Genomic DNA, 10,324 nt, shown 5'->3' with positions numbered 1-10,324 from the left:
AGCTAGACACCCCATTCAACATTCTACTGCCTATTGACATCTAGTGGAAGGCGTATGAAGTGCATACAGATCCATAAATATAAGCCAGTTGAATAGGCAGGTCCTGACACAGAGCCCCATTTTCAGAATTTTCATTTCCTGTTTGGAAGTTTGCTGCCAAATGAGTTCTGTTTTACTCACAGATATAACAGTTTTAGAAACTTCAGAGTGTTTTCTATCCAATAGTAATAATAATATGCATATTGTATGATCTAGAACAGAGTACGAGGCAGTTTAATTTGGGCTCGATTTTTTTCCCAAAGTGAAAATAGCACCCCCTATTAAGAAGAAGTTTTAACCCAGGCCCTGCGTGTCCCCAGGCACTCTCATTTGTTGACTTCTGTAACCAAAAAAGCCTTGGTTTCTTGCATGTTAACATCAGAAGCCTCCTCCCTAAGTTTGTTTTACTCACTGCTTTAGCACACTCCGCCAACCCTGATGTCCTTGCCGTATCTGAATCCTGGCTTAGGAAGACCACCAAAAATTATGAGATTTCCATCCCCAACTACAACATTTTCCGTCAAGATAGAACTGTCAAAGGGGGTGGAGTTGGAATCTACTGCAGAGATAGCCTGCAAAGTTCTGTCATACTTTCCAGGTCTATGCCCAAACAGTTCGAGCTTCTAATTTAAAAAATGTATCTCTCCAGAAATAAGTCTCTCGCTGTTGCCACCTGTTATAGATCCCCCTCCGCTCCCAGCTGTTCCCTGGACACCATATGTGAATTGACTGCCCCCCATCTATCTTCAGAGTTTGTTCTGTTAGGTGACCTAAACATGGATATGCTTACACCCCGGCAGTCCTACAATCTAAGCTAGATGCCCTCAATCTCACACAAATTATCAACGAACCCACCAGGTACAACCCTAAATCCGTAAACATGGGCAGCCTCATAGATATTATCCTGACCAACTTGCCCTCCAATTACACTTCTGCTATTTTCAATCAGTATCTCAGCGATCACTGCCTCATTCCCTGCGTCGACTATGGGTCCGCGGTCAAACGACTACCCCTCATCACTGTCAAACGCTCCCTAAAACACTTCTGCGAGCAGGCCTTTCTAATCGACCTGGCCCGGGTATCCTGGAAGGACATTGACCTCACCCCGTCAGTCGAGGATGCCTGGTCATTCTTTAAAAGTGCTTTCCTCACCATCTTAAATAAACATGCCCCTTTCAAAAAATGTAGAACTAAGAACAGATATAGCCCTTGGTTCACTCCAGACCTGACTGCCCTCGACCAGCACAAAAACATCCTGTTGCAGTCTGCATTAGCATCAAATAGTCCCCACGATATGCAACTTTTCAGGGAACCAATACACGCAGTCAGTCAGGAAAGCAAAGGATAGCTTTTTCAAACAGAAATTTGCGTCCTGTAGCTCTAACTCCAAAAAGTTTTGGGACACTGTAAAGTCCATGGAGAATAAGAGCATCTCCTCCCAGCTGCCCACTCCACTGAGGCTAGGTAACACTGTCAGCACCGATAAATACACGATAATCGAGAATTTAAATAAGTATTTCTCTTCTTCAATAAGCATTTCTCCATGCTTTCCTCCTGCCTACCCCAACCCCGGGCAACAGCTCTGCACACCCCGCAGCTACTTTCCCAAGCCTCCCCAACTTCTCCTTCACCCAAATCCAGATAGCAGATGTTCTGAAAGAGCTGCAAAACCTGGACCCGTACAAATCAGCTGGGCTAGACCTCCTGGACCCTCTTTTTCTAAAATTATCCACCACCATTGTTGCAACCCCTATTACCAGTCTGTTCAAGCTCCTTTTCGTATCGCCCGAGATCCCTAAAGATTAGAAAGCTGCCGTGGTCATCCCCCTCTTCAAAGGGAGTGACACTCTAGACCCAAACTGTTACAGACCTATATCTATCCTGCCCTGCCTTTCTAAAGTCTTCGAAAGCCAAGTTAATAAACAGATCACTGATCATTTCGAATCCCACCATACCTTCTCCACTGTGCAATCTGGTTTCCGAGCTGGTCACGGGTGCACCTCAGCCACGCTCAAGGTACTAAACGACATCATAACCGCCATCGATAAAAGACAGTACTGTGCAGCCGTCTTCAAAGACCTTGCCAAGGCTTTTGACTCTGTCATTCACCATATTCTTATTGGCAGACTCAACAGCCTTTGTTTCTCAAATGACTGCCTCGCCTGGTTCACCAACTACTTCTCAGATAGAGTTCAGTGTGTCAAGTCGGAGGGCTTGTTGTCCGGACCTCTGGCAAACCTCCAAATGAGCTTCAATGTCATACAACACTCCTTCCGTGGCCTCCAACTGCTCTTAAACGCTAGTAAAACTAAATGCATGCTGTTCAACCATTCCCTGCCCGCACCTGCCTGCCCGACTAGCATCACTACTCTGGACAGTTCTGACCTAGAATATGTGGACAACTACAAATACCTAGGTGTCTGGCTAGACTGTAAACTCTCCTTCCAGACTCATATTAAACATTTCCAATCCAAAATAAAATCTAGAATCAGCTTTCTATTTTGCAACAAAGCCTCCTTCAATCACTCCGCCAAACATACCCTTTTAAAACGGACTATCCTACCAATCCTCGTTTTCAGCGATGTAATTTACAAAATAGCCTCCAACACTCTACTGAGCAAACTGGATGCAGTCTATCACAGTGCCAACCATTTTGTCACCAAAGCCCCATATACCACCCACCACTGCGACCTGTATGCTCTAGTCGGCTGGCCCTCGCTATCTATTCGTCGCCAGACCCACTCGCTCCAGGTCATCTATAAGTCTATGCTAGGTAAAGCTCCGCCTTATCTCAGCTCACTGTTCACGATAACAACACCCACCCGTAGCATGCACTCCAGCAGGTATATCTCACTGGTCATCCCCAAAGCCAACACCTTCTTTGGCCGCCTTTCCTTCCAGTTTTCTGCTGCCAATGACTGGAACGAATTGCAAAAATCGCTGAAGCTGGAGACTTATATTTCCCTAACTAATGTTAAACATCAGCTATTTGAGCAGCTAACCAATCACTGCAGCTGTACATAGCCCATCTGTAAATAGCCCATGCAAATAGCTGGACATAGCCCATCTGTAAATAGCCCATCCAATCTACCTACCTCATCCCCATATTGTTTTTTCATCATCTGCACATCTACCACTCCAGTGTTAATTTGCTAAAATGTAATTACTTTGCTACTATGGCCTATTTATTGCCTACTTCCTCACGCTATTTGCACACACTGTACATAGACTTTCTTTTTTTCTATTGTGTTATTGACTGTACGCTTGTTTATTCCATGTGCAACTCTGTGTTGTTGTTTGTGTCACACTGCTTTGCTTTATCTTGGCCAGGTCGCAGTTGTAAATGAGAACTTGTTCTCAACTAGCCTACCTGGTTAAATTAAATCAAGGTGAAATAAAAAAAAAATAATAAAAAAAATTGCTTGGGGCTGGGATTATTTCTTCATGGTCTCTTATCTCTTGCACTCCTTTCTAGTTTTTCAGGAGGTGAACAATGTGTGTGTGTACATGTGTATGTGTGTGTGTAGGTGTGTTATAGTTGGAGATAAGCCTCTACTAATCACAGTGGGCAGGTGAGCTCTCTTGCTCCCCTGCTCTCCCTCTGGGGCTATTGCTGACCATACTTAGCAGACAGACAGGCCCATTGATTTACTCCCTGAGGTGTGAAGAAGGGGGAGAGAGGAAGAAAAGAGAAAGCGAGAGAGACAGAGAGAGAGGGGTGAGTGGAGAAAACACCCAAGGCTTTTATAGAATTAAGAAGGAACGTCCCTTGTCTTTGAGAGTGCTCCCTGAGGAGAAGGGTGGAGAGGAGAGGAGAGGAAGGAGGGATTGCTTAGTGAGGGAAAGGAATAATAGAAGCAATTAGAGATAGATGGAGAAAAGTATTCACCCTTCCTCACCCCAGTGTTCACCCCACCTTTTAACAACCGCAGCAGCAAGAGACAAGGAACACACCTTACAAACCCATTAGTGCCCAGAGTCTCCAGCATGACCGTGTTTTTTATTTATTTATTTCACCTTTATTTAACCAGGTCGGCCAAGACAAAGCAAAGCAGTGCAACACAAACAACACAGTTACACATGGAATATCAAACATACAGTCAATAATAAAATAGAAAAGTCTATGTACAGTGTGTGCAAACGTAGTAAGATTAGGGAGGTAAGGCAATAAATAGTCCATAGTGGCAAAATTATTACAATTTAACAATTAAACACGGGAGTGATAGATGTGCAGAAGATGAATGTGCAAGTAGAGATACTGGGCTGCAAAGGAGCAAAAAAACATAAAACAATATGGGGATGAGAATTGAACCCTGTGGCACCCCCATAAAGACTGACAGAGGTCTGGACAACAGACCCTCCGATTTGACACACTGAACTCTATCTGAGAAGTAGTTTGTGAACCAGGCGAGGCAGTCATTTGAGAAACCAAGGCTGTTGAGTCTGCCGATAAGAATCCGGTGATTGACAGAGTCGAAAGCCTCTGTCAATCTCTGTCAGAGCCGAAAGCAGACTGTGTGACTGTACGTGTTTAACTATACTTGTGGGGACCAGAAGTTGCCACAAGAATAGCAAACAAACAAAAAAAGTACCAACTGGGAGCATTTTGTTAGCCCCCACAACGTCAAATGCTATTTGTCAGGGATGTAGGGTTAAGGCTACAATTAGTGTCAGGGTTAGAATTAGGGTTAGGGTTAGGAGCTAGGGTTAGGTTTAGCGTTAGGGTTAAGGTAAGGTTTTGGGTTCAAGGTTAGGGTTAGCGTTAAGGTTAGGGTAAGGGTAAGTGTTATTAAGGTTAGGTTTAGGGATAGGTTTTACAGAAAATTGATTTTTGAATGGGACTGAATTGTGTGTCCCCTCAAGTTTAGTTTGAGTGTGTGTATGTGTGTGTGTGTGAGATAGAGAGAGCGATTAAGAGTGTTTGTATTTTCTTTGTTTTCATGCAACACTAAAACAGAATAGAAACTTTTAGATAGAGGCTGTTGGCTAGACTCTTTCCCTGACACTTCAGCCAACTGTCTGGACATGCCCTTACACACACTCCCTGTCCAGAGTGCTAACCAGCATCCTCCACTTCTGCCTTGTTCTCTTCCTCAGTCTCCTTTTCTCCAATCAATCGCTTCCGCACCAATCTCACCAGCTCCCCCTCTCCATTTGTCAAAGCTGACAAGCTCAGATATCTCGCTGGCGCTCTCTCTCTCTCTCTCTCTCTCTCTCTCTCTCTCTCTCTCTCTCTCTCTTTCTCTCTCTCTCTCTCTCTCTCTCTCTCTCTCTCTCTCTCTCTCTCAATTCAATTCAATTCAATTCAAGGGGCTTTATTGGCATGGGAAACATGTGTTAACATTGCCAAAGCAAGTGAGGTATCAATACACAAAAGTGAAACAAACAATACAAATTAACAGTAAACATTACACATACAGAAGTTTCAAAACAATAAAGACATTACAAATGTCATATTATATATATATACAGTGTTGTAGCAATGTACGAATGGTTAAAGCACACAGGTTAAAATAAATAGGCATAAATATGGGTTGTATTTACAATGCTGTTTGTTCTTCACTGGTTGCCCTTTTCTTGTGACAACAGGTCACAAATCTTGCTGCTGTGATGGCACACTGTGGATTTCACCCAGTAGATATGGGAGTTTATCAAAATTGTATTTGTTTTCGAATTCTTTGTGGATCTGTGTAATCTGAGGGAAATATGTGTCTCTAATATGGTCATATATTGGGCAGGAGGTTAGAAAGTGCAGCTCAGTTTCCACCTCATTTTGTGGACAGTGTGCACATAGCCTGTCTTCTCTTGAGAGCCATGTCTGCCTACGGCGGCCTTTCTCAATAGCAAGGCTATGCTCACTGAGTCTGTACAGAGTCAAAGCTTTCCTTAGGTTTGGGTCAGTCACAGTGGTCAGGTATTCTGCCACTGTGTACTCTCTGTTTAGGGCCAAATAGCATTCTAGTTTGCTCTGTTGTTTTGTTAATTCTTTCCAATGTGTCAAGTAATTATCTTTTTGTTTTCTCATGATTTGGTTGGGTCTAATTGTGCTGTTGTCCTGGGGCTATGTGGGGTGTGTTTGTGTTTGTGAACAGAGCCCCAGAACCAGCTTGCTTAGGGGACTCTTCTCCAGGTTCATATCTCTGTAGGTGATCTCTCTGTAGGTGATCTCTCTCTCTCTCTCTCTCTCTCTCTCTCTCTCTCTCTCTCTCTCTCTCTCTCTCTCTCTCTCTCTCTCTCTCTCTCTCTCTCTCTCTGTCTCTCTCTGTCTCTCTCTCTCAATTCAATTCAATTCAAGGGGCTTAATTGGGAAGCATGTGTTAACATTGTCAAAGCTAGTGAGGTGGATAATATACAAAAGTGAAATAAACAGTAAAAATGAACAGTAAACACTACACATACAGAAGTTTCAAAACAATAAAGACATTACAAATGTCATATTATGTATATATACAGTGTTGTAACAATGTACAAATGGTTAAAGTACACAAGTACTCTCAATTCAATTCAATTAAATTTGCTTTATTGGCATGACGTAACAATGTACATATTGCCAAAGCTTATTTTGGATATTTACAATATAAAAATTTGAATCAAAATTGTCAACGGGACAACAGTAACAACAATAACCAAGTGTCAAAATAACCATACATTCGGGCCTCCCGGGTGGCGCAGTGGTCTAGAGCACTGCATCGCAGTGCTAACTGCGCCACCAGAGTCTCTGGGTTCGCCCCCAGGCTCTGTCGCAGCCGGCCGCGACCGGGAGGTCCGTGGGGCGACGCACAATTGGGCTAGCGTCGTCCGGGTAAGGGAGGGTTTGGCCGGTAGGGATTTTCTTGTCTCATCGCGCTCCAGCGACTCCTGTGGCGGGCTGGGCGCAGTGCGTGCTAACCAAGGGGGCCAGGTGCACGGTGTTTCCTCCGACACATTGGTGCGGCTGGCTTCCGGGTTGGAGGCGCGCTGTGTTAAAGAAGCAGTGCGGCTTGGTTGGGTTGTGCTTCGGAGGACGCATGACTTTCGACCTTCGTCTCTCCCGAGCCCGTACGGGAGTTGTAGCGATGAGACAAGATAGTAATTACTAGCGAATGGATACCACGAAAATTGGGGTGAAAAGGGGATAAAATTATAAAAATAAATAAAAAAATAAATAAATAAAATAACCATACATTCAACAATAACAATAAACATACAGTAGAGTACATGTGCAGGTTGATTGGTTTGTCAGACACTGTCCCTCAACTTATGGCAGGCAGCAACGTAGTGCGCTGCCAACCCACAGCTCTCTGCGTCCTCCCCCAACAGGACGGGTAGCCTACTCTCATCAGAGAGGACTTTGAAACCTTGAATAAGGGTTTCAAATCTGGGGAAATGACACTCTCTAATTGTTTTATATTTTTTACATTTTGTCAGGAAATGCAGCTCCGTCTCAGGTTCTGCTGTTGTGCAGTGGTTGCACAGCCTTTCCTCTACAGGGAGCCAGGTTTTCCTGTGTCTACCCTTCTCAATGGCAAGGCTGTGCTCACTGAGCCTGTACTTTGTCAAGGTTTTTCTAAGGTTTTGATCAGTAACCATGGTCAAATATTTGGCCACAGTGTACTGTCGATTTAGGGCCAGATAGCACTGCATTTTGCTTTGTGTTTGTGCTTGTGTTTCCCAATAAGCAATATAGTTTTGTTTTGACTGTGTTGTAATTTGGTTTATCCTGATTGATTGGATGTTCTGGTCCTGAGGCTTCAGTGTGTTAGTAGAACAGGTTTGTGAACTCAGCCCCAGGACCAGCTGGATGAGGGGACTTTTCTTTGCTCAGCTCTTGGCATTGCAGGGCTTGGTAATGATATGAGAGGGGATCACTGTATTTTAGATGTTTCCAAAACTTAATTGCTCTTTTTTTAGTTTTTATTATTAGTGGATATTGGCCTAATTCTGCCCTGCATGCATTGTTTGTAGTTTTCCTCTGGACATGTAGGAGAATCTTACAGAACTCTGCATGCAGGGTTTCAATGGGGTGTTTGTCCCATTTGATGAAATCTTCTTTTGCAAGTGGACCCCACACCTCGCTGCCATAAAGTGCAATTGGTTCAATGACATATTCAATTAGTGTTAGCCAAATTTTAATAGGTATTTCAATTTGAATTTGCTTTTTAATGGCGTAGAATGCCCTGCATGCTTTCTCTCTCAGTTCATTCACTGCCTCATTAAGGTGTCCAGTTGAGCTTATTTTTAAACCTAAGTAATTGTAGTGTGTGCAGTACTCTATATATTTTGTACCAATTGATAACTTTGGTCGAATTCCCTGAGATCTGGATCTTCTCTGGAAAATCACTATTTTAGTTTTTTTGGGGATTTACTGCCAGGGCCCATGTCTCTCTCTCTCTCTCTCTCTCTCTCTCTCTCTGTCTCTCTCTCTCTCTCTCTCTGTCTGTCTCTCTCTCTCTCTCTCTCTCTCTCTCTCTCTCTCTCTCTCTCTCTCTCTCCCCATCTCCCTCTCTGTCTCTCTGTCTCTCTCTCCCCATCTCCCCATCTCCCTCTCTGTCTTTCTGTCTTTCTCTCTCTCTCGCTCTCTCTCTCTCTCTCTCCCAATCTCCCTCTCTCTCCCTCTCTCTCTCTCTCTTTCTCTCTCTCTGTCTCTCTCTCTCTCTGTCTCTCTCTCTCTCTCTCTCTCTCGCTCTCTCTCTCTCTCTTTCTCTCTCCCCCTCTCTCTCCGTCTCTCTCTCTCTGTCTCTCTCTCTCTCTCTCTCTCTCCCTCTCTCTATCCCTCTCTCCCTCTCTCTCTCTCTCTCTCTGTCTCTCTCTCTCTCTCTCTCTCTCTCTCTCTCTGTCTCTCTCTCTCTCTCTTTCTCTCTCTCTCTCTCTCTCTCTCTCTCTCTCTCTCTCTCTCTCTCTCTCTCTCTCAATTCAATTCAATTCAATTGACTTTATTGACATGGTAGGTTCGTTATTACTTACATTGTCAAAGTATACATATCGAAAAATCAAAATCAAATATATATGTATATATATACAATATATATATATATTTATATATAAATAAATGGTGGGACCAACAGCAATAATAACAGTAGTAGTGGACATGGGATTACCATTAACAACAACTAAAACAACAATATTAATCAGAACAACAATAAGTTAAAGCAACAGTAGTAGACCAGTGTCAATATGACTTGAGAAGACATATGACCTGGTATGAAAGACAAAACAAAACTAAGCTAAATGGGAAATATTATCAATATTACTTTGCATTTTTCACTGGCTGTCCCTCAGGTTGTGGCAGGAGGACACATATTTGGCTGCCAAAACTGCACATTTTGGCTTTTCACCCAATAAATATTAGATTTTTTCTTCATCTTTTATAGTTTCAAATTCTTTGTATTGAGTTATAATTTTGGGAAAGAAATGTGCTCTTAGGTCTGAGTATTTGTCACAGTGTAGTAGGAAATGCACCTCTGTCTCTACCTCTCCTCTGGAGCAGAGTGAGCACAGCCTGTCCTCTCTGGGCAGCCAGGTTTGTCTGTGACGACCGGTCTCTATAGCCAGACGGTGCTCACTGAGTCTGTACCTAGTCAATGTTTTCCTCAGTTTTCTATCAGTCACAGTGGTCAGATAGTCTGCCACCATGTACTGTCTGTTTAGAGCCAAATAGCATTGAAGTTTACTTTGATTTTTTGTGGTGTCTTTCCAATAGGTTATATATTTTTCTTTTTGTTTTGTGATGATTTGGTTGGGCCAGATTTTCTGAGGGCTGTCCCCGAGGCTCTATGGGGTTGGTTTGGGTTGGTGAACTGAGCCTCAGAACCAGCTGGCTGAGGGGACTCTTCTCTGGTTTCATCTCTTGACATTGTAGAGCTGTGTGATGGAATGTTTTAGGGTCACTTGTTTTTAGATGGTTGTAACATTTGATGGCTCTTTTTTCTATTCGAATGAGGAGGGGGTATTGGCCCAATTCTGCCCTACATGCGTTATTTGGAGTTTTTCTTTGTACTTGCAATACAGTCTTGCAAAACTCTGCATGCAATATTTCAGTTGGATGTTTGTCCCATTTAGTGAATTCATTATTAGAGAGTGGACCCCATACTTCACTGCCATATAGAGCAATTGGTTCTATAACTGATTGAAAAATTTTGAGCCAGATTCTAATTGGAATTTCAATTTTGATGTTCCTTTTAATGGCATAGAATGCTCTTCTTGCTTTGTCTCTCAGCTCATTCACAGCCATGTGAAAGCTACCTGTGTTGCTCATATTTAGTCCTAGATATGTGTAGTTTTTGGTGTGTTCTAATAGAACTGTGTC

Source organism: Salvelinus fontinalis, chromosome 24 (genome assembly GCF_029448725.1).
Source record: "Salvelinus fontinalis isolate EN_2023a chromosome 24, ASM2944872v1, whole genome shotgun sequence".
Lineage (NCBI taxonomy): Eukaryota > Metazoa > Chordata > Actinopteri > Salmoniformes > Salmonidae > Salvelinus > Salvelinus fontinalis.
Note: the sequence above shows the minus strand (reverse complement) of the source record.